Here is a 25,126-nt window from a genome sequence, read left to right on the forward strand (position 1 = left end):
TACATGGCATTTTCTGTCCATAAAAACACATACTTGTATTTTTTATATTTATAATACCTCTTTTCTAATTCATTTGACTTCTAGTTATTAAAATGCTGGCTCATTTCTTTGCATGTTACTTGGTAAGTTGCTCAAAAGTAATAGCAGATGTGGGGGGATTTTGTTAATGGGAAGGACAACTGGCAAATAAAAATCATCAGTTTTAGGGATTGAAGTAGGCAATTCAGCTATAGAGAATAATTTTTCTTGTTGTCCACATTTTATAAAAAATTATGTGTATGGAAAATATTTATCTGACTTCAGCTGAAGAATATATGAGATGGATAACAAAATAAAGATGTGATAATCTTATATACATAACCATCTAGCATGCCATTTAATTTTTTCCAGTCTATGGCAAGGTTACTTTTATTGTAGTTTAGGTGCTTCATCAGGTGCCTGCCTTAAACCTTGCAACGGATATAATTCAGTGAAGACAAAAAAAAAATATGTGGAAATTGGAGTATCTAACATACTGCAATTTCTCTTTATTAATTTCTCCCAATAGTTTAAGACATGGAGGAAGAGGTGGGGATGGGGGAGTTGTTTGGTTAATAGGTTGGTTTGATGGTGGATTTTTTTTAATGAGTTTTAATACCAACTACTGTGCAGATATGTTTGTGTGCTGTACAGCAGGGCAGATTCAAGAATCTCTTAGTAGGAAAACTTACAAAATATACTGTGTGTATATTGGTAACAGATTGCATTTGTCAGTGAGTTTTACAGTATTTTCCATGTATAAATATATTATCTTTAATTTATTCTGTTGAAGTTTGTTTCTAGATAATAAGGCTGTGTAAGAACTCGCTTTGTGGAAAAAATGTCTTTTCCCTAATGGTAGAGTATGAAAGTTGCTCACAAGTGCTCTACAGTACAAATGAGAACTGCAAAATATACTTTTTAGAGGTATTACAGTTATGTTTGTGTGTTTTGGATTCTTAAGATAGCTATAGCTAATTTCAGAGCAGAGTGTAGATGTATCTGGCCTAGATGTTGTGACTCAGATGAGAGAATTAATTAGATGGGGAATTCCAGGGCTGGATTATGTGAACAGAAAGTCTATCAACTTCTCTTCAGTTGATGTGTTAAATTATTTTTAAGATTAGTATGATTATTCCCATTTTACAGGTGTAGAAACTGATACAGAAAAGTGAAGTTACATAAGTTTGTAGGAGCCTTTTGAAACACATATATGGACCCATGCAAACTAGAAAGCTAAGAGTACCAAACCTATTAATTTAACTGCAATGTGGGTGTCTGTGAGGCTGGAGTACTAATTAAGCATCTCCCTGTGCCATGAGGCAGACAAACAGCTTCATAATCCTTTCAGGTCAGCTCTGTGTATGGATAAATATCTGCTATTCTTAAAATACAGCTGTTATTTGAACAGTGTGTGTTCCAGTGTGTAAATTCATGACCTACTTCACAGTGTGTAGATGTGCTTTGTTAAATTCCTGAGATTTCTCCCCCCCCCCCTTCCACTTTCTTATGTAAAGTTTTGACTTTGCCTGCGATAGCTGGAAACGTTGAAGGAAAGGAGGAGGGAGAGAGAGAGGGAGAGATTTGAGGCAAGTGTTGTTTCATGTCCCACTGAAATGCAATATGACTCCTAGTGTGTCAGGATGTACAAGCAGGAGGAAAAGAATAGAGAAGTGTGTGAGCAGAGGTGAAGAACTGTCATTGCCCCCCACTACTAAATAGGCGAAGTAGTCTGATGTCATTGTGACCATAGGAACAAAAAAATCCCACAGAGATGCTAGGCTTGATTACATCAGTTCATAAAATTGGCTTTGCTTTCCTCTTTGCGCTACCAGTTTTGATGCAAAAGCTGATGTAATGCAAGCCCACTTAGTAAAAGTGCAAAACAACCATGTTGTATTTTATTAGCTTCATAGAGGATTCTTTGTTATTGAAGGCAATGGTGATTTTGCTGCTCGTTTCAGTAACTTTAGTAGCTGGTCTCGCAGAGGCACATTTCTATCTTTTGATGCTGCTTCTAGCTTAATCCATAGTTAAAATGGAAAATTTTGCTTCATCCTCTTTTATATACACAGGAACTTGAATAGAGAAGAGTGAAGTCCTCTGTTATTTTAATACATTGAAAAGTGCAAATATATTTCCTTTTTTTTTGTTGTTGAACTTCCTGCTTATTCTGCCAGTGTATATGAGAATTTGAATGGGTCCCATTAAGAATGCTTATTGAAGCAGGATTTCCAGCTTTCTTCAGTGACGGGCTTTGGCTCAGTTAGGACACCTAGACTGGTCGATACTGAAACACCTGCTATTTATCTTTTGCAACTTGTTTCAGGAACATGGGCAAAAAAAGGTGCATTCTTGCAGAGCTGTTTACAAAATAAGAGCTTGAATCTGTTTTGATGTAGGTTAATGATACATGAATATATATATGTATTATAATTAAGCTATCTTGGGGCTTACTAAACATTTATTTGTGTTGCAAAATTTTTAGACTGTCTCTGTCAATTGGTAGCTATCAATGTAAGATTGGTTATCAGGTAGATTAAATCTGAATTTCAAACTCTACCGGCATAGTTTGGGGAATGTTTAGAATATGGCTTTGGCAAGTACTGAGAAGGTATATACTGAGTAATGCTTGTAAAAACAGTGAACCATTAAGGCTGTTGTAAAGAGAATATTACATGTTTAGCACATGAGAAATGGCAGTAATTGTTCTCCATTATTGCAAGCTATTGGTTTAATATAATGACAAATGTGGACGAGGGTCAGTCTTGGAGAGGAACTTAGCATTATGAAGAAGTGAGTGCACACTGGGTCATTTTGCCACCAAAAGACTATAAACATGTAAGCATAAAACATGAGTTTGTCACACTTACCTGAATTGTTGGGCATTTCTCCTTTAAAACTCTGCCTTGCCTGCTTTTGAAAAAGTAGAGTTAGGCGGTTTAAAATTTTGTTTCTTATGCTATAAAAACAGTTAAGAACCTTCTGTTAATGTCATACTAAAATCGTCAGACGTTTCTGTCATTTACAATAGGAAATAATTTTGTGATGTAGTTAATTCTCAAATTAGAAAAAACCCAGCTGCCTACAAAAACCAGTGGGGGATAGAAATTTATAGTTTTCCAAAGTATATAGGAAAGTTATATTTAAAAAAAAAAAAAAAGGAGAGGGGGCGAGAAGCAAGCATTTGAATTTCCGTGGAAGCTCTGTGTTTATGTAAAGTACAGCAGCTGCACTGCAAACTCCCCTCTCTGGATGACCTCAGTCCTGAACAAGACAGACTGTTCCGGGTGCAGGTGTGATTACTGAATTATTTGTTCTGTTTTAGTGTCAGTCAGTTAGTGAGGTATTCTGGGTAAAATTTGTATCCACTGAATAAAGTGAATTGGTATATTTGGTATTCCACAGTTCACTATGTGCCTTCCTGCTATTGGAGAAATAGTTTATTTTATTCTATTGAATTACAGTAGTTAAATAGGACAGACAAGAGGAAGCGACTCCAGTCACAACCTCTGAATGCATCAGGCAGGAAGGCAGGATTGGACTGGAGATGGTGCAGGACATAAAAGATAGTTTTGACAGCTGACTTGCAATCTTTTTTGAAGAGGTTTGTATATGCTGTTTGAATTGTGAATTTTAAGTCTCTTCATTGTGCTTCATGAGAAACAGAGCTGTGAAAAATGCTCACTTCTAAACACGTGCCTATCCAGTCAGCCTTGATTTGAATTTGACTAGTCTTGTGAACCTGTCAGTAGTTAGCTAATCTATCTTAGATCACACTGGTCTTTGCCAGGTGCCAATACCTGTTTATGTTCTGTGTGCCTTTTATCTATTACCAGTTTATGAAGTTTTATAGAAAGATGCTGTTCCTCCATTTGTGTCTGGTGTAGACTGCCAGAGAGTAGGACTACGTGTACTGAAACGTGGCTACTTTTCTCATACTTCTTTCCAACCAAACAAGTCCAGTCAGAATATGGGGAAGCCGGGTTCTTCAGCACCTGATTTGGGTTTTGTTTTTTTTTTTTTCTATGTGTGTAGGATGTAGGCTTTTCAGTGTCTTGGAAGAATCAGCACAGATCTAGAACACACAAAAGCAAGTCCTTCTAGAAAGATGGGTGTAGTTTTCTCCAAATAATTAATAAGAAATTCAGGTCTGCTTTGGCAACCATTAATGAGAGAACTGTTTATTCACCAGAAGATGTATGACTTCATCAGCTAAGTCCATCTAACACTTTTAGGAGGTTCTTCCTATTGTTACCTCAAAGTGCAATAAAGGACTATAGTGTTCCAGATGAGTTATAATCCTATAAGTATTACAGACAGTGGTGACAGTATTGTTACTCTGCTGTGGTGGTTTAAGCCCAGCCAGCAGCAAAGCACCACGTCGCTGCTTGCTCACTTCTCCCGCCCCGGCAGGATGGGGAGGAGAAAATATAACAAAATGCTCGTGGGTCGAAACATGGACAGGGAGGGATCACTTACCAACTATGGTCATGGGCAAAAAAGACTCGACTTGGGGGGAAAAAACCAAAATCAAATAATTTGTTATCAATCAAAACAGGATAATGAGAAGTAAAACCAAATCTTAAAGCACCTTACCCCCACCCCTCCTTCCTTCCCCGGGCTCAATTCCACTCCCAGTTTTCTCTGCCTCCTCCCCGCCAGCGGCACAGGGGGACAGGGAATGGTAGTTGGGGTCAGTCTATCACATGTTGTCTCTGCTGCTCCTTCTTCCTCAGGGGGAGGACTCCTCACTCTTCCCCTGCTCCAGTGTGGAGTCCCTCCCATGGGAGGCAGTTCTCCATGAACTTCTCCAGTGTCAGTCCTTCCCATGGGCTGCAGTCCTTCAGGCACTGACTTCTTCAATGTGGGCTTTCCCATGGAGCCACGGCCTTCAGGAGCATCCACCTGCTCTGGTGTGGGGTCCTCCACAGGCTGCAGGTGGATATCTGCTCCACTGTGGACCTCCACGGGCAGCAGGGGGACAGCCTGCTGTCTCAGCACAGGCTGCAGGGGAATCGCCTCCTCCGGTGCACTTCCTCCCCCTCCTTCTTCACTGATCTTCGTGTCTCCGTAGGGGTTTCTTTCACATTCCACTCCCCTCTCTGCTGCAGATTTTCCCTTCTTAAATACGTTCTCAGAGAGGCGCGACCACCATCGCTGGTGGGCTCGGCCTTGACCAGTGGTGGGTCTGACTTGGAGCCAGGGAAGCTTCTAGTAGCTTCTCACAGAAGCCACGCCTGTAGCCCCTTCCCTGCTACCAAAACCCCACCATACAAACCCATTACATCTGCATTTGAGTTCTCAGTCTTCTATGGATCCACTATCCTGTTACTTCTCTGTAAAAACATGGTAGTGGCATGACTGTTGGTGTCATGTGAGGCACAAAACATTAGTATAGAAATATGTTTGAGAAAATGAAAATGGGTTAACATTAAGATTCCTATGCAAATAGCAATGTACTCATGAACACTTTTTTGTTGTGTTAAATGAGTATGCCATTGCACTGTGTGCTTTATTAAATTAGAAATAGATGAAAAACGGAAGGAAGTTTGCTGAGACTGACTGATTTTAAATACTGGTTCTTGTTTCTGATCCAGTGCAATTTCTTTAAATGATCTGACTCTAACTGAAGATGTATAGATCAGATATCTCGGAAGATTTAAGAAGGGTTTTAGGTGACTCATGAATGATAAGCTAGCTTGACTGGCTGGTACAAGTCAAATTAATGTGTAATCCAGTGTAGTCATAATACAGCATGGTTCTCTTGAGTGTAAGAACTGTCTGCTAGCTATTTTTCTTTTAAACCACCTGAAGCAGTGTCCTGGTTTCAGCTGCGATAGAGTTAATTTTCTTTCTAGTAGCTGGTATAGTGTTATCTTTTGGGTTCAGTATGAGAAGAATGTTGATAACACTCATGTTTTCAGTTGTTGCTAAGTAGTGTTTATACCAAGTCAAGGATTTTTCAGCTTCTCATGCGCAGCCAGCAAGAAGGCTGGAGGGGCACAAGCAGTTGGGAGGGGACACAGCCAGGGCACCTGACCCAGACTGGCCAAAGGGATATTCCATACCATGTGACATCATGCCCAGTGTATAAACGGGGGGGAGTTGGCCTGGGGGGGATCGCTGCTCAGGAACTAACTGGGCGTCAGTAGGCACGTGGTGAGCAGTTGCGTTGTGCATCCCTTGTTTTGTATATTCCAATCCTTTTATTATTATTGTCTTTTTGTTATTGTTAGTATCATCATTATTAGTTTCTTCCTTTCTGTTCTATTAAACTGTTCTTATCTCAGCTGAAGAGTTTTATTTTTTTCCCTGATTCTCTCCCCCATCCCGGGGCGGGGGGCAGTGAGTGGGCAGCTGTGTGGTGCTTAGTTGCTGCCTGGGGTTAAACCATGACAAGTAGACAGGTCTTCCTCATGAAATCAGTAATGCATTCATGGCAGAACTTGGAAACACATCACCATTTCTAATGGTGGGAAGTAGTTGAAGAGGGATTTGGCAGGGTCAAGCTCAAACACCACCCACTACTGTTGATATTGGGAGTAGTGAGATGCTGTGGTAAACAGCTGGTATTTCTGAGTCATTCATTCTGCTGTTCCCACCTCATCATTCTGTCTAGGGTGTGTGGGTGGCCAGGTAGGTTTCTAGGCAGGGAAGTCATTAAAACTGATGTCACAAATCACAGTCATGTTATGGGGGAGAGGGGTCATGGTTGCACCCCTCTCTTACCCCATTTAAAGCCTTTATGTGCTCATCTACCTGAGGTATGTGACCATCAGTAAGAAGGTAGGGGAACAACATATAGATGGCCAGTTATTGTGCCTCACAAGTATACTGTAGCTTGTATCTTTAGTCTCACCTGTTTGTTAGTATGCCAAGCACTAGGCTACAGACTCATATGAAGGTGCAGGAAGGGTCTTTCCCAGAAACAGAACTATGAATGTCTTTGTATTTATGTATTTATTTGCCTGTCTGCTTTCTGGAGGGTAGATGCTGGTTTTAGGTTAATGCAGGTTGATCTGATGTATTCAGGGCAGAAAGGTTAGGCGTGGTACAGTTAGGGGCATGTTGAACTTTAGCAGGTAATAATGCTTGTGCTTGAATAACTTCGGCCTCCTGTTGAGAAAAACAGGTTGCAGTAATGTAGTATCCAGGCTGTGTCTCTTGGAGCCTGATGAAGGTCACAAGTTAGCTTAGAGTTGATGGTGTGCTAGCTATTGTGCACTAATAGTGTGTGTGTTTGTTCTTAACACAAGCGTTGGACATTTTGCTTCAGAAAAGGCACCTCCATGTAAAAACTTAAGGCAAGGTCAGGTTGCTACCTTAAGCATGAAGTTAGAGTAACCTGGAATAGTGTTCTGTACATATGTGCTTCTGTTAGATTGTATACGGTAGAGCAGGGAGTCATCCTGCTTATTTTAATAACAAAATCTGACACATCTGAGGCCATGGTGGCCAGCTGAAAAAAGACATTGAAATACCCCAGTACGTGGGGTAGTGCCATTCAGACAAGTTGTATATAACTTGAGATAAATAAGAATTGTTTCTTTATGATCTTTGAACTTGTTTGCATGTTTTTCTTAATTATGTTCTTTCAGGTAAGACAGTGAAGTCTCCCTGCTCCAGAAGGAAAGGGTTTGGAAAGAAAATGAGCTCTGCCTTTGGCAAATAAGTATCAGGTGGCAGTGGCAGTGGGGGAGCTTCTGCATTTTTAAGATACTTATCTGAACCAGTCTTGATGAACTGAGTTACACCTGAATTTGGAGTTACAGATTCAGGGGAAGGAAATTCTTTTCATGTCTTAAGCTCTTAGTCACTGAAACCAGAAAAGTGGCTGCTTTTCATTTTTGTGTAAAGTGCAGTTGCTTTTCATATGCAAATGGTGCACTGTACCACATAACCTCAGTCTTCTAGAGAGCAAAAGGAACAGCAGAGAAAAATGTGTGTTGGGCAGGAATTCAAATGATATGGAAACAGGGTTCCTACTCTTTCACAATTCTGTCCTAAATTCCAAAAAAGCAAAAAGAGATCAAATCAGTTTGGACTCTGAGGGCAAGGATTGCCACGTGTGATAAGGGACATTTGAGAATTTCTACATGTAATGAGTATAAAAGGTAACTGAGCTGACTGAATGTTAAAGCAGCTGTAGTGAGCAGTAATAGAACTGAGTGGGTTGTAGCTGAGCGACAGCTCATCATATATAATCATCATGTTTTCCACTTGGAGCATCTCTGAAAAACAAGAAAGATGGTTTAATTCTTTTTTGTCTTCCTCTAACAAGAGATTTTTAGTAATTATTTTTTGGAAAACCTTCTTTGGCATCTGCGCTATAGATATATATTTTGAGTGATAGAAGAGTGTCATGGTTTAACCCCAGCCAGCAACTAAGCACCACACAGCCACTTACTCCCCACCCCCAGTGGGATGGGGGAGAGAATAAAAAAAAAAAAAAAAAAAAGTAAAACTCGTGGGTTGAGATAAAGACAGTTTAATAGGACAGAAAAGGAAGGGAAAATAATAATAATAACAGAATATACAAAACAAGGGATCTACAATACAGTTGCTCACCACTCGCTGACCGAAGCCCAGCTGATCCCTGAGCTGCGGTGTCCCCTGGCCAACTTCCCCAGTTTATATACTGGGCATGACGTCTCATGGTATGGAATATCCCTTTGATCAGCTTGGGTCAGCTGTCCTGGCTGTGTCCCCTCCAAGCTTCTTGTGCATCCCCAGCCTCCGCTGGCAGGACAGTATGAGAAGCTGAAAAGTCCTTGACTTGTTGCTAAGCAGTGTTTATACTAACTAAAACATCAGTGTGTTATCAACATTATTCTTGCGCTAAATCCAAAACATAGCACTATACCACCTACTAGGAAGAAAATTAACTTTATTCCAGCTGAAACCAGGACAAAAAGTTATTGCCTATGGTTCAAAATATATTATCCCTTCCCCACCTCATTAAATCATATGGAGAATTTCCCCTAGTCATTCTTCTTTTTCCTTAATCGTCTTCTCTTTTACAGAGGTCAGATTTGCTCTGCTGGCATTTCACGATGCAGAAGTAATCACGTAGCAAAGCACAGACTTTTGCATGTTTCAGTGTCTTTGATGCTCTCCATTCTTTTTCCCGCCCACCCCTCACCCTTGAGAAGCTGCTGGTAAGAAGCGCAGATGGGCGGCAAACCAAGTAGCTCTCTGAATACAGTCTGTTGAAATTACCATGGCTCAGCTGTACAGTGTTGATGAGGCAGGCCATAGTCTGCCTTTCTTCTCTCTCAATCCTCAGTTCTAAGAAGCTGATTGAAGAGAAACAATGCTTCCATGATTATATAAAGTAGTAGCAGGTTCCCAGTTTTTACAGTAAGCTCTCACTAACCTCCAAGTCAATCTTTTTTTTTTTTTTTTTTTTGCATTATCAAGAGAGTAGCAACTGGAAAATGGCCTTATTTGGTGAAGTAGGATTTAAATGAAAATAGGTCTCATGAGATTAAGGTAAAATCAATAGGAGACTGAACTTTATGCTATGAGTCTTTAGGCATCAGCACGTACTGCGTGCTCTAGTTATGCGTTATATTTCCTCATCCAGTAGTGACCAGAAAGGTCCTATCACACCTGATCAGATACTTTGAAATATGGTATAGTACTACTCTTCAATAGTGAGCTATGGAGCTTGTCAGGTTTTGTATCTAGAGGTGTGTTTTATAGTTAATAAACTATGATTCTTTTAAAAGTGAAATTGCATTTATTGTTTGTAAAGGTGAAGCTGTCCCTATGAACTTGATGGAAGTGTTGTAAAGAAGTCTTGAAGGGTAAAACTATGGCTGTGTTTTTTCCTGCAAAGTCAGCAAACTGGGTGGTTGGTGTAAAGTGCAAGAGTAACTTGAATTGCTTGCATTTTATATTCTTTTAGAAGAGGGTAGCTCAGTTTGCAATTATAATGCACTCCATTTATTTGCTAAAGTTTGTACAGCTCTCTAGCAACAGGTTTTTCTAACATAGTGCACTATTGAAGTGTCTGTATGCTTGTAAATTACTCTGCTGTTAGCTTTCAGAGAAAGTTCATAACGTAGCTTTGTTTAGTTACCATTGTGGGTTTTTTGCATGTGTGCAAAATTTAAAAATATCTTTTCCTCAGAAACTTAATGCAGAGAAGTTAATTAGAAATCATCAGAAATTAAGAAGATACATTTCAAATAAAAGCCATTCATCTTCTACCTAGGAATGAATGAAGGAAATACTTTTAGATAAGTAAAAGGTATAACTTTGTATTCCCATAATGGAGTATGATAGAAAAGAGTTATGATTAGAAACTTGGATTAGTGAAAATAACTAGTGATTAGGCACTAGTTCAAGATCTGTCATCTTGTACCAAAGTCTGAGAGGCTCATGGGAAAGCGTAATGAACAAGCAAGGCAGATTTTTTATATATATATGCACATACATACACATATAGAAATATGTTTTGTATATATTTTAAACTGAAACGCATTCTAATATGACATTTTTAAAACCATGAAAAATGAGAATCCATGGGTAAAAGTCAGTTACTGTTAGCATTGTTTAAAGATGAGATGTATTGATTGCTCTTCCCCTGAAATTTTTGTTTGCTTAGTAACAGAGTTCACAGTATTTAAAGGATGTTTATAGGTGACGCTCATGGAAAACTTTTGCTGGCCTCACTGAAGTTAGGATTTCTTTCTGTGTTCCAAAAGATCTCAGAAACACATTGCCATGTTGGTGACTAGGTGTTTGCTTTTGTGTTAGCAATCTAATGACATTAGTACAACTAATCATACACATAGATTTGTATGGGTGTAAACTCTTCTAAATTCTGGACAAAATAAATGAAAACATGATTTAAAAAGTAACCTTTTCCTATGTTAAGCCAAATGATAATTATTTTGAAACCTACATCAATGCGCTTGCTGACTTTGTATTATTCACAATGAAAACTGTACTTTAATATATTATGTTAGTACTGATGGTGATATGAGAGAAAAAACCCCCAACCTTAGAATTGGAATTTAATGTTTGTGATTTAGAGTACAGTACAATTCTTGAGAGTTTGTAATAAAAAAGTGAATTCACGTGCTTACAAAAAGCCAGGACACACCATACTAAATATTCTTTACAAGATTAATATTTTAGTTTACAGGTAATCTTAATTTGATCATTTTATGTGGTTTTTGTTTCAATTTTCTGACTGTAAAAGGGGGGAGGGGGGGAAGCATTTTTCAGAAAGTAATTTGGAAGTCCTATGACTGGTTTACATAGAGAAAAATAACTAAGAATTGAATTACATGTCTCAGGGTTTTTGTATGTGTGGAAATGTGACATAATTTTTGTTCCCTGAAACTTAGTTCTTTAATGAAAGTGAGCCTACAGAATGAGCTTTTATTGAGCTAATAGGTGAAATCAGACTACTTTGTATTTAAAAACCAAAACCATTTTCTTCATAAAGTTAAACAGAAGTGGTATGAGTTTATTAGGCTAGGTACTTTAAGTATGAAATACAACCCTTTTTTCCAAAGTGTTTTCCCAGTATTGGAGTTCCTCTGGTTCCTGTTTCTTAAGATGTTTTAATGCAAGTGTACAGATATGTAGTCGAGATCTACTTCTGGAGTTCAGTTTAGACCCATACCATTTTTAACTTGCAAAAAACCTTTAGAAGTCATTTAATTGAGAATTTTGAGCTTTCAACAGCTAGGAAAAAAAGAGCTACTTATTCAATGGTGTTTTTAAAAAATGAATATGTACAATAAAGTGTAGGTGTTCACAGTATTGGGGAGATAAAAACAAGTTTTATGATCTTGTATTTCTCAGTCCTGTTTACAGAGACTTAATGAGAGTAGTTGGCTGCATTTCTGACAGCACAGAGGAGTCAGATTAATTTAATGATGTGTAGCTAGACAGTCAAATAATTTAGTCTTTCTTACTCTTGGTAGAATGTTCCTTGGCTGTTGAAGGAAAGGAAGATGTTCCAATCCACTTTTGTTGCCCCAGTTTTCTAGGACAGGTAGGGTTGGTGCTATTTCCATGGATTTTTATTTGTAAGATTGCTAAGAAATGTGCAGACACATATTTGGAAATTCCTTTGAAACACAAGCTGTGTACAACGTGACGCTAACGGCCTCAAACCTAAGCTCCAACCCAGGTTACTTTTTATACTTTTAAAGGTGAAGACTGGTTTTCCAGCTGTCACCACGTCAGAAGGTACCTGTGTGCTCCCCAGGGCCAGCAGGGCACCAGCACTGCAGAGCAGACTTCACTTCTGCTCTAAGTACAATTGCAGTGGGCCAGCCTCAACTGCAGTACGTGGAAGCTGTGGATCTACAAAAGAGGAGAGCTAATCTGAAAGGCCACTGGCACTGAAGAAAAGAGATTCTTTACCCCACTTCCTTCATGTTGCCTACTTTGTTCTGGCCATGGTTTTTTTACAGATCCTTCTGTGAGCTGATTCAATCCAGCACAAAATTGTTCCAGACAAAAAAAAAATAATAAAAATAGCAGGGTTTTTTTTGTCGGCTGAGTGAGTTGAAGTGGCCCACAGACCACTTAGGTATCGGAGCAAATGGCACCAAGTGGCCCAAACCAGTGCCTCAGAGAGGGAAGAGGAATCCATCTTTTAAAGCTACTAGGTTTTAGCATCATCTTTCAGTCAGTACAGGCTCATTTTGCTGGGAAAGTAGGATAAAGCAGATTTGTGGAGATTGGGGATAACATCCATTGTTTGTTCAATTCAGATTTTTAGCTGTTTTATTTCAGAAGATTAATGTAGCTAATTGATAAACTTGGGAGTTTAGATTTGGTGGCTTTCTAGCATGGGCCTGGAAAAGTGTCTCTGCTGCTTTATGTGATAAAGAAGTATGTGTTGTATATAAGGTCTTTTAATTAAAAGAGAATTTTCTATTGTAAAAAGTTGTCTTTAGCTTTTGAGCAGTCAAACAACTGTTGTGTTTCCCATGACTTCATGCTATTACCATAGATGCTAAAAGTCAGCAAGCGATAAACAAAACCAAGAGGTTTATCATATCTTAAATTAGAGCTTTGGACAAAAAAATCTGCTGCGTCAGTGTGACACACGCTATTGAGAGCTAAAGGGAATGTATAGAAAACTTTCCAAGATCTTGGTGATACTGTTTCTGTCAGCATTCAAATACAGTAGCTTTTGCAAAAACTACTTTAGTACATATGACAAAACTTGAAGTCTGCCGTAAACCTCCAATGTGGGCACTTCCAGTATTACTGTACTGTCCAGTTACAGCCTTTCGTGATGGAACTGATCAGAATAAAATTGTTCAGAAAGGTCCTTGTTTGCATTTTGAAGTTCGAAATCTTCAGTAGGTATGTTTCTTTGGGCTAATGAAAAAACACATGTAACTATCATCTGCACGACTGGAAGTGTCTGTTATTTTATTTTCAGAGATAGAATAATAAATCTGAGCTTAAACAGTAATACAATTAATATATTGATAACATGTATCACATAATCAAATGTGAGAACATACAGTACTTATTAGAGTGTAATCATGTTAAGGTATTACTACACCAAAACCTGCATGACTCATTAGTGACAGATTGTCACATTTTGGTTATGCCATAAACAAGACACAGACTGAATTTTGAAAGCATTAATTACCTTTATAGGAACTTACTGGAAATGCTTGATGTTCTTTCCATAAAAACTTTCTCGTGATTGTTTCAGTGTCAATCTAGTGTAATTTGTCTTTCTTACATTATGTATGAATAATTTTGACACTCATTAAATAACAATATAAAATTGAATACTAAGGTCAAATTAATTGCTTATATTGGCAGTTAGAATTTCATTTAAGTCTGTAGTTCAAAATCATAGATAACTGTGGCTTTTGCTATGGCCTCTGCATTGAAAGACAAGTTTTGTGTCTCCTTGTCCATTGCTTGCGCTGTTGAGTGAATTTCACCAATTAAGATGAGACCAGTATACTTCCTCTCATTCTCCTATCTGTTTTATTATCCAATGGATGCATGCAAGTGTCCAGGATGCTTTTAGCAGGAGGCAAAGTAACCAGGAGAGACTTTTCTCTGCAGTTTCTTAGGTATTCCTTAACATTACATTTTTGCTATCTAGAGAGAGCTTTGTTCTGGCTGTTTTTTAACTTATGCAATTATAACAGCTGTTTTTAATGGCACTTCAGAGGAACAAATAAGACACTTTGGTGGACAGTGATACTCTGAGTAGTTCTTCCATGTGTGCTGTTTCTAGAAGTGTTAATTGAGTTTTGTGAGTGTCAAGCAGTTCAGCAGGATGTGAGGGCATCAGAACAGCACAACAGGCTTGGGCTCTCTTTTTGTTTCCACCAACAGCATTACTGACGCACCACTTGTTCTCAATGATTTGTATGTGTGACTGTAATGTGTGTTGTGAATGAAATGTTGCTGGTGGAAAGGAATCAGACAAACTCAAAGATCTTGAGCACCATTCTTTGGCTACGAGAATTTTAGCATAATTATGTGTATTTGTACAATCTGCACATAACAATATAAACACTACGGTGAAATTGAAGTGAAGTGTGGGTTATGTTTCAATCTAGAAGTCTGAAATAAAGATCTTAGCAAGAGTGAAAAAAGTATTTGGACAATCTTTTAAAAACCTATCTTAATTTGGTATTTTGGATTGTTTCTTGTAACGCTGGGAATCAAAGGTGTGATTTTGTAAAAAATGTAAGTATGGTTTTGCCTATGGACTTCAGTAGGCATCTGTAAAACACCTTAAATATGTTATTTTTGTGACCACTAACAGTTCCAAATACTCTATGTATGAATATGGAGGATATTTAGTTCTGTCTGGTCAGGTTACCATAGCTATTTTCCCATTTCAGGGGAATTTCACAGAAAAGTGAACTTAGTCTTCTAGGTGGCTGACACGAGTTGACCAGGTGAAAATTCAACTGAACCTGAAAATCAGATAGCATCTTATGGCTTTAAAAATGACTAGTGAAGGAGTGTTATATTGAAATAAATTTGTGCGACAACATATACTAGGAAAAATACAGCTGAGGGTGTGGAGAAGGGAAATGGAAAAAGAGAGTTTGTTTGTCTTTTAATAAAGATAAATGTATTTAACAAATATGTGGGTTTGTGTACATAAATACACAAGTGAATATAAATATATATATGAATTTGTAAGAAAAAACAAATTGTATATAGAGAAGAAAGTGTAATATGTTATAATTAAGAGGAACAAAAAATTCAAAGAATTGGGAGAAAGCAAGTATGATAGCCATAAAAACTCCAGAAGGGATAATGTTTTAAGATCTTAATTAATGGTACTTAGACTAATAGAGAAGCAAACTTTAGTCATGGTCAGAAAGGATGATATTTGGGCAGAGTATCACTAGACAAGCTTTAAAAGAAGAGTATGTGCTGATCATTTTTGCTCTCTTAACAGGTAAACCAGATAAAAAACTAGATAAACTACAACATGCTCACATATCCAGTTAGGAAGCAAAATGTTATCATATAGCTCTTTAAACCACTTGGGTCTATGCTTCATGGTTAATTTAATTAATGTTGAGGATTCTTGTCGATCAATTTACAATGCTTTATTGTTGTTGGTTTTTGGGGGTTTTGTTTGGTTGGTTTTTAAATTGTATGACATTTTCTTGAACAAAATCAGTAGATCTCTATCTGCAAATGAATGTTTCATGAGTAGAGAGGGACTAAATACATTGGATCAGCTGGAATAATTTACTCAGTTCTATCATTAACATGGAATGTACAAACTGGTGGAAAACCAGCCCTCTAAACTGGATTTTAAGGTATATTGCCTTTGTTTCTCTGAACCAAACAATAAGGGGGCTGCAGTCCTAAGAAACTGTCATCTAATGTACATATAGCTCTGCGATGGCAAAGTGATCTCAATCTTGTAAACATTTGATGAACCCATTTGGGTTTATCAAGTTACCTTTTAGAATCCTTATGTCTATGTTAATGTATGCCAGTGGTCAGACAATGTTTCTGTCCAAAAAGCTTGCTTTCTGTCTCTCTGATAATGAATGTTTCTGTTGCATAATCTGAATTGGATTGGGCTCTGGCTGAAGTTCCTGATGGAAAAACTATTGTGATCTCAACAGTGAGATACTGAAGTGCTTATAACCATCTTGGGAATGGTCAAAGCTGGAAGAAAGGAAGAAATTATTTCTCCACAATAGTGCTGCAGATAAAGATTCCAGGATCAGGGTGTGTAGGGGGAATGATAAATGGATGCAGAATAGTACTTTACAGTGTCACTTTTGGAGTAAAACAGTAAAATATATTCTGGTCTTCTCTCTGTTCTCGCAGGCACATGATACTGCAGAGCTTCAGAATCAGAAGTAAAATCAGCTGGACAGTTGCCTCCTGCCTTCCTAAATAGGTAAACATATTAGAAACAGGGGCCTACCTCCCTCATTCCTGTAAGTAGCTATAAACATCCCCTCCACCCCCCAAATTAGCATCTGTCATTTAGTTGTTTTGCAATGCTGAGCATAGGGGCCTTGTAAAGAAAACAAGAATTTAATTTGTTTTCTGGTTGACAACAATTAAGTGTAGCCAAACAAAGAAACCAACTAAAATTATTAACAAGCTAACAGCATGCCTATTGTCTGTGGCAACATAGAGCTGATGGGTGACGCAGTATTACTCATTAAATGAATCTTTATCTGTGTTTCCTAAAGCTTGGATGCTAAAACAGTTCCTAAAACCATTCATATTATTGCCATGTTAAACTGCTGTAGCAGTTGACCTGTCACTGCAGCTCTGTTTTGGGCTTAGTTCTTTGCTTTTATATTTCTTAACAGTTAAGTCTATAATAACACGGTGCTACCCATTGTGAGACTTAAAATGGAAGATCCCCATAGTAATAACCTTGGTAAGGATAGTGAACTGAACAATACATTTACTAAATAAGTGTTTAGCTGATTATCAGCTGCTGTAGACTGCCATTTACTTGCTGACTTCTCTGCCCTTTTTCTAGGGAGAAAGTGGGTATAGTGGTGTGGATGCCTGCCTCATTTGCTTCACCAAAATGAGATAGGGTATGCAGGAGAGAAGGGATATTTCTGCAAGTAGAATCTACCATGGTGAGTTGGATTTTGTCCCTGCTTCTGCTACAGGATTTCTCAGTGATGCTAAATACATTGCTTAAACCAAACTTTTCACACAGATGTTTCTCCTTCCCTGGAAGTACGTTACACCTAACACTTCCTTGGCAGCAGTGCTGGACTGAGAAGTTCTTCCCTACTGCTTTTTTCGTCCTTGCCACATTAGGTCAACAGAACTGCTTGAGGGGACTCTCAATAAGTTAAATCAGCAAACTAAATGGAGCTGAAAATAATTACTTTCTACCATGTACATGATACAAATATGAGAAACTGTGGTCTGTATTCTTGATTTGACACCACAGGGTCTGTCTTGAACATTATGCTGAAAATTAAGTACATGGGAACTAGATTTTTAATTTTGAGTTGCTAAATAACTCCTAAATAATTGTAATAAAGTGCAGGGACTCAAAATTAATAATACTTTTTAAACTAATCTGTCTTCCTTGGTGGTTTTTTTTTTTAATAGTATAGTAATTGCACACCTTACAGGCACATTCTTAACTAAGCTCATTAATGTTTTGAGAGATGTACATACTGAACAAATGAGCACGAAAGGAAAGAAAAAAATTCTGTATCTCCTTCAAGAGGTTCAAAAGGTTACAGCAAGTCAAATTCCTGGCACCACACTTGCATGGCTGTGTTCAGCTGAACATTTGAAAAAACTGCTGATTAAGTGAGCCATGTTGATTCTGCAAAATGTTTAAAAGCAGGGATCTTGAATGAAAATACCAGATTGAGGATATAAAAAAGACTGTATTATAATGCTTACGCGCAAGAGAACTGAATGAAAATTCTGTGTTCTTGCATTTACTATATTTGACCTACAGGGAGTTATGGCCAGGATATTCTTCTAGCACCTTTGGCTGTGCATACCATTGGGGTAATCATGGAGGCCATGCAGTGTTAAAATTTTAGATCTGTCTACTTTTTTTGCTAGAATGCACAATGTGTTATAATATCCTCATATAGATATAGAAGACTTCTGTGCGTATTTTTGAACTTTGGAAGCTCTAATTTTTTTGTGTGTGATGTAGTTATATTTGATATGCATGAAGTGTTCTATAACGTTTTCATAAAGAGCAGCTGTCATGATTTATTCCCACCTGTCTTCCTCATAAATTGGGTGCGATTACTAATAAATTCCGAGAGTGGGCGACCGAGGTACAGGCTTGACAACAACACCACCTACAAGTACCAGCTTAACCTCATGACCAGTGATGTAATCGTATCATAAATCGACATTACCCAGTACAGCAAAGTGATAGTCCGGAGCCCTCTCCCCAAGGTGATAAACATCACCATAGGGAATACATAATGCGTGTAAGAACTTACATAACACCACTATGTGAACCAACAAATGAACCAACAAGTGAACCAATATTGTGACCAGTGACTATTTAACTAATATAAGAATGCGTATAACAAATTTGGTTTAACATGCTCTGGTCAGATCTGTCATTATCTCAACCCTTTAGGCCCCTTGCTGGGTGCCAAAAAGGACTGTTGTGGTTTCAGCCCAGCTGGTAGCTAAGCACAACATGGCTGCTCACTCACTCCTCCTCCCACCCTGGCGGAATTGGGAGGAGAATTGGAAGAAAAAGGTAAAACCTCGTGCGTTGAGATAACGACAGCTTAACAGGACAGCACAAGGAGAGAAGAAGTAATAATAACAATAATACTAATAAAAGAATGCATAAAATAAGTGATGCATAATGCAATTGCTCACCACCCTGAACCCATTGCTCGGTCCGTTCCTGTGCCATAACCTCTCCCCAGCCAGCTCCCCCAGATATATACTGAGCATGATGTCATATGGTGTCGAATATCCCCTTGGCTAGTTCCAGTCAGCTGTCCTGGCTGCGCCCCCTCCCAGCTTCTTGTGAAAATTAACTCTATCCCAGCTGAATTCAGGACAGCAATGGTAATGCTATTGTGAGTTTCCCTAACCCCCAGATGTTGGAGGCTGGGGTCTCGCTTTTTTTCACTGCTATGAATCCTAATAATTTTTTGATCATGAAATGAAAGTTCAATGCTTAAGGATGTCAGGACAACAAAATACTCAGTAGAGATCAATTTTCCATTACTGCAAATGTATGTTTCCTGTCATTGTTCACTGAGATTGTGAGGGAGTCCTAACAGAACTTCTAACATTCCATAGCACTGCAGCATGGGAAATGTATCTACCTTGGTGTCTTTATTTAATGGATTTAATTTGTTTCTAATTTTGAAGCTTAACCTTGGGTTTGAAATTCACTGTAAACAACTTTTTCAACAGCAATGGGGACTAATGAAGCCTACAGTTTGCGCTAGGTGCATTGCCTTTGTCCCCACTCCTCGTGACAATAATTCCCTCTCATGGCTTCCCTTCTTTGTTGCCTTCATTTCTTCAGGTTTTCCTAGACTCCCACTTCTATGTTATCCCAATTCCCACACATGTCTTCTCAGTGCCTTGTAAGGATGCACCAGGTCAAGCTTCTGGGCAGAGGCTTCCCACATATTGCACACAGAGATAGGCGTGAGCACTTGTGCATCTACAAATATGACCGTTTTGAGTTAATTCAGAAATAATTTAAACAAAAGCAAACACAATATCTTCTATTGTTGTTGTAAATTCTAAGAATGATTCTGGAAACTGTACGGGAAATTCTTTTTAACCTTTCTCAGTGTGAAATTTGATAACTTTAGTGTGACCAACTTCATGAAACATGTCAACTTTATAGTAGCCTATAGCACCTTATAAGACGATACTGTACTTAGGACCTACTAACTGTGTTGGATCCATTGCAAAACCAAACCTATCCAGTATTAGCGAGCTCTATCAACTTCTAAAAGGTGTTCATATAAACGATGATTTGACTATATTTTTAACCATGTATTATTCCTTGAGCTGGAGCAATGAGGAAAGCCTTATTTAATATTAAGTGCACTCAAGCATGCTTCCTGCTCTAGTGCAAGCACCTAAATCAGAGGAAAATTAAGAAATACATGAGGTGGTTTAGAACCAGTTAGAATTGGGCCTGGAGTGTAAGAAGGAGAAACAATTTTTAAGTGCATCTAAATGTTTTTATTTATAAACTGGTTAGTTGTGATGAGGATCTAGGAAGCTGCTGGGAATATTATGGGAATGGGATGCTGTTCTGAAAACAAGGAAACACATTATTGAGCAGAAGAGGGGTATTGCCAAATCTGTGGAAAGGTGTGCAGTTCAGTTTTTGCTAAAATGTACATTGTGGTAGGAGGCAAGCATTATGAAACCTCTCAGAGGAATAATGCTTATTACCCTGGTATCTCTGATGACTGGCTGGTCATAAGGCTGGTCTGCAGAGCCTCCTTCAAGAGTTGCGTGGATCTGTGATGGTCTGTCTGACTGATCAAGGTGTGGCTGTGTGTTAATGCCTTCAGAATGGCTTTCATAAGTGCTATGCAGATTTTTGCATAAATACTTTATTTGTGTTGGCATATATAGATTGTTAATAGAAAGTGCAAGTATGAGGAGAGGAGGTTTTGAGCGCACTCCAGTGTCAGGAATAGAATTTGGAAGATCAGACAGAACATAAAGCTCTTTCTTATTAGGCCTTTTAGCTTTAAAGTAGATGTACTTAAGTTTCTTGTAGGTGTCTTGATTCACGCTATACCTTATTGAGCGTTTTTAGTAACTATTTATTCTACATCAGTCAGTATTGAAACTTGAGACCTATAGATGTTAGAGAATTCGGCAGTGTTTCTCATGGTTAAATTGATAGCATCTGTTTTCCAGTTTGCTTTACAGAAGGGCCTTTTCATTATTGGATAATAGAGAGATACAAACCTAGTCACTTGCAGTGATAAAAAAAAATAAACAAATCTTTCTATTGAATTATTTCTATGTCTATTTTTTATTATTCAGAATTACATGAGCTTGTATCATGATGTAAGTTGAACATGAGAAATGGATGAATGGGGGAAGCTGAGCTCAAAAATATCAATACAGCGCTTCTAGCAAAACTTAGGGAATGTGATGGCAAGTTCATGGTATTTTGATTAGAAAGGAATTGGAAAAAAAATTGTGAAATTCAAACAGAAGAAACCTCTAAGGTAGCTAACTCTAAATTAATCTTCTCATACCTCAGAAGAATTATTTTTAATACTTTTAATATTTCCCAATCTGTTCTAAATATAAGAAATTTGTGTAGCAAAGATGGTGAATAGTCATCATTGATCATAGAGTTTAGGGCAGACTATTGGGTGGCAAACTGTACTGTCGTCTTGCAGGTGCTGGTATTAGCTGCCTTTGAAATGGTGTATTTTTCTACTAAACTTTTCTGTTTAAATTGGAGATTGTGCTTTTAAAGCCTCAGCCATAACCTTGTTCTGCTGCTGGCATTACAGTCTTCATTGGAGCGATTGTCAGCAGAGTTCTGAGCTTTCGTAAACATCGCACTGACAAGCCTTAAAACAGATTTTGAAAATAAGGTGATTGGAAAAATGTCATTAACTTGCAGGTAGTGTGAAACTTCAAAAAAATCAGGAAAAAATAATGGAAAACATGGATTTTATTTGGATTAAAAAACCAATAATGAGTCTCTCAATTCCAGACATTAAAAAATAAAGCCTGCACAGTTCTTCACTAATGTATTTATTAAGTTATGCTATTGCAATTTCAAGGGAAACTCTTGTGGAACTCACTGAACAAAGAGTAAAGGTATTATAATACAACATTGTATTTCTTTTTGATTTGCTTACATTTTGTCATCGTAACCGTCATCAAACATCAAGGAGGAACAGCATGAATTTAAATCAATATTTTAATTGGGTTAAACATTTTTGAACAAAGGATGGGGATTCCTCAGTATTTCATTATTTTCAGATATTTAAAATACCTCAATTTTGAAATTAGTTCAGCAATATATCTGGGGTAAAGGAAAAATATTTAGGTAATCAAATAACAAACTACAGTACTGCAGGTATGCTTTTCTTTTGTAGAACAGCATGCTGGAAGGACATGTATTTTCTTTTTGTCTCCTTATAAGTCCTTTTGTAACTCATTTGAAATGAGAGAAACATTGATTTGTTCAAATTCATTGCAAAGCAATGATAAATACATTTGTGATTAAACAAAGAAAAGCTGGGGGGGGGCTCTTTTTTAATGGCAGAAGAGCAATGGCACAAAAGAACATTCTCTTATAATATGGAGTTCTGAAATGAGAGCAAGCTGGGCGCTAGCAAGAAAATGCACTTATTACAAAAAAAAAAAGGAGTATTTGTGAGCTGACCTGTTTATCCAAGAACAAGAGCCAGTGTAAATGCTTGAAGTGGTCTCAACTGTGAAGTGTCTCTCAAGGAGATGAAAAAGGTACCCTTGACCAATACTGCTTTCATTTTTCTGTCCTAAGTATAACAGCTGAACAGACTGGTTGTGCATTCTACTGTTGTGCTTTCTTGTGCTTTGGCATACACGGTCTTGTTTTTCTGCTACGCTGTATTATGAAGTCAATAGGCAGTCATTCAGAAAGAGCTGGACAGTTGTGAAGTTTGTTGAACATACTGCATTGATCTGGGGATCTGAAATTATTTTTGTTAGCTCTTCAGTTTTCTTTCCTTGTTGAGTTGTAATTATCCAAACGTTATCTGATACAGTTTCAAGAGAAAATAGTTTTCTTCAACACTTTCAGGGTATGGAGTAAGAACATAAACACAGACCTGGGTACCAGTTCCATATTGAAGCGTGTTCTTTCTGTCTGCACAGATTCTGAGTAATAAGATTGGCATACAGTCTAGAAAAAGAGAGATGACAAAAATGTTTCCTTACAAGCAAACCTTCATACCAAACACATGTAAACAGACTGGATTGTGTGTAGATGAAGTCAAGCAAAGAAGCAAAGTTAGAAAGCACAGATCTTTCTTTCCTACTTTCAAGCCTGAATTGTGTCCAGATCCTGGTTTTCTGTGTGCCTGGCTACCAAAGGTCTCTTCTTGAACATAGATTCTTTGTCTGTCTCTCCCTTTCAGAAGTGGCAGTTGATGTACCAAACTATCTTAAGGCTCCTGGACTATTGCTGAGCTTATAAGTTCTCTCCATAGCTGATGCACAGATTTCTTCAGAACTCCATCCTCCTCTGTGGGAACTGGTTTTTATTTAAGCTGTTGAGGATTAAGAATGGTGTTTGTAAAACCTTTGGGATTCTTGCTGAGAATTTACAAGTATCCAGCCTGACGATGGAGAAAAAGCTGTATCCAAGTGTTGCATATAGAATGTTTACTCTGGAACCATCGTCACTTCAAAAGTCCTTGTGAGTTTGGACACTGCACTCGACATCCACAAGTCCCTGTCTTTGTACTCGGCTGTCAGACTAATTTTATTTATCCTTGCCAGTTCACCAGCACTGAACAGATTGCATTGCACTCTTCTGCTGGGGCAAAGTCAATCTATGTTAATGGCTTCTTTAATCTTTTAAAAGTGATTATTTTATTTGGGGCAGTGACTCCAGCCAATTCCAGTCTCTTTCTAGTGATAGTCGTCAAATAGAGATAAGCAGTGCCTGCATAAGACAAGTTAGGCTCTAATCCTTCCACATTTTGTGCCTAACTGAACTGAAAAAATTCTAAAATTCGTTCTCGGGAGTCATAACATTGCATGGCTCATGTTGTTTACCTTCTCCAACCTTGATTTCAGGTAATACCAGTTAGCACTCTATATGCTATTAGCTGTTATGTATCTAATCTAAATCAAATCTATCTGATGTCTCTCATCTATGTATCTGAAGTATAATTCTACAGTATACTTTTGTTAGATTTTGCTTTTCAAGGACTAGAAGAGTAGGAAATTAGAGTAGACCAGGGAACCTGCAAACCTGAAGAAAAAGGAGGAAATGAAATGATGTATTACTCCACCTTACATTGCTAATGTAAAAATCTTTTGATGGCAAAATTCACTTCTCAGCATTTAGTCATTTGCTGGAAAAATAGATCCTTCTTGGATACTCCTTTTACCAACTTCACAGAACTTTCTTATCTGTGTGTTCCCTGATGCACAACTTGGAAAAGAAAACCCTGGCTTAGATGGCTAAAGCTCAGTCACAGATGCTGTTGTGTTGCTGTCTTGAAGCTGTAGCTTGTACTGTGCAAGCCCTTCAGTTCCTACTAAGCCCAATGTCTACTCTGGCAAGGGTTTTTTCTGGCTTGCAAATGAGCCCAGGTGTGTTTCACCCTCCCTCCCAATGCCTGCTCTGGGCTCATCCTCTGCAAAGAAATCTGATAACTTCTAGTTTGTTTTCCACATCTGCATCAGGTGTCTGCTGTTTTCGACAGGGCTAGTGATGGTATCACACAAAGCATAACAAACTACCACTTAAAAGTTTTTAGGAAACTGCCTTCTTTGGGCTGAAAGCAATATCCCAGAACTTTATGGTGATGAGGAGGTGGTTATCAATAGAATACAATTCTCAACTTTAATTTTCCAATGCAGTTCATATAACTTGTAGTCAGAGTGATAAGACAGAAATGTTACTCCATTTTATTTAAGTGTCATCTTGGCTGTTGCTGTGGTAGCGTTTTTACAGATGTTGGCTTATTATAGAGCAGTGACATTTGGTTTGGCAAATAACTGGGACACATTACCTGTCACTACAGGCAGCTTACTCTTGAATTTGTCATTTGGCAGCTACTGATAATTCTAGGCTAATTTAAGACTAGGTACCATTTGATTGTAGTCTATCTGAATTTCAATATTGAATTTGTCTTAGGAATCCTCATTAAGCTATAATTAATAAAGACTAACTTCCGTATTAGGATACTCGGGCTGCTCTGCCTAACGTGGGTGGAAGTAGAAGTGTGTTTTAATTACAGGCAATGCTCTGTCATTTTGAGATTTATTTGCTATTTGGATTGGCTATTTTAGTAACTGTCTATTATGAGGCAATTTTGTTTCATAACAACAATATTATTGTATGAGGTACATATTGTCAGTGAGTGCAAACATGTAGCCTTGCTTTTTCAAATGTAGA

The 25,126-nt window shown here is 38.0% G+C and overlaps 1 protein-coding gene across 5 annotated transcripts in view; it reads left to right on the forward strand.

Annotated features, from left to right (window-relative positions):
• The window catches only part of OTUD7A (OTU deubiquitinase 7A), a 149,726-nt gene that overhangs the window by 34,734 nt on the left and 89,866 nt on the right, over positions 1 to 25,126 (forward strand). For 4 of the 5 annotated variants that reach the window (XM_049813321.1, XM_049813325.1, XM_049813322.1 and 1 more), the window contains exons 2-3: positions 16,345 to 16,417; positions 17,018 to 17,123. The exons of the other annotated variant lie outside the window; for it this stretch is intronic. The gene's annotated coding sequence lies outside the window, so the exon portion shown is untranslated. The remainder of the gene's footprint in view (positions 1 to 16,344; positions 16,418 to 17,017; positions 17,124 to 25,126) is intronic. 5 annotated transcript variants of the gene reach the window in all.

This window comes from Accipiter gentilis, chromosome 10 (genome assembly GCF_929443795.1).
Source record: "Accipiter gentilis chromosome 10, bAccGen1.1, whole genome shotgun sequence".
Lineage (NCBI taxonomy): Eukaryota > Metazoa > Chordata > Aves > Accipitriformes > Accipitridae > Astur > Astur gentilis.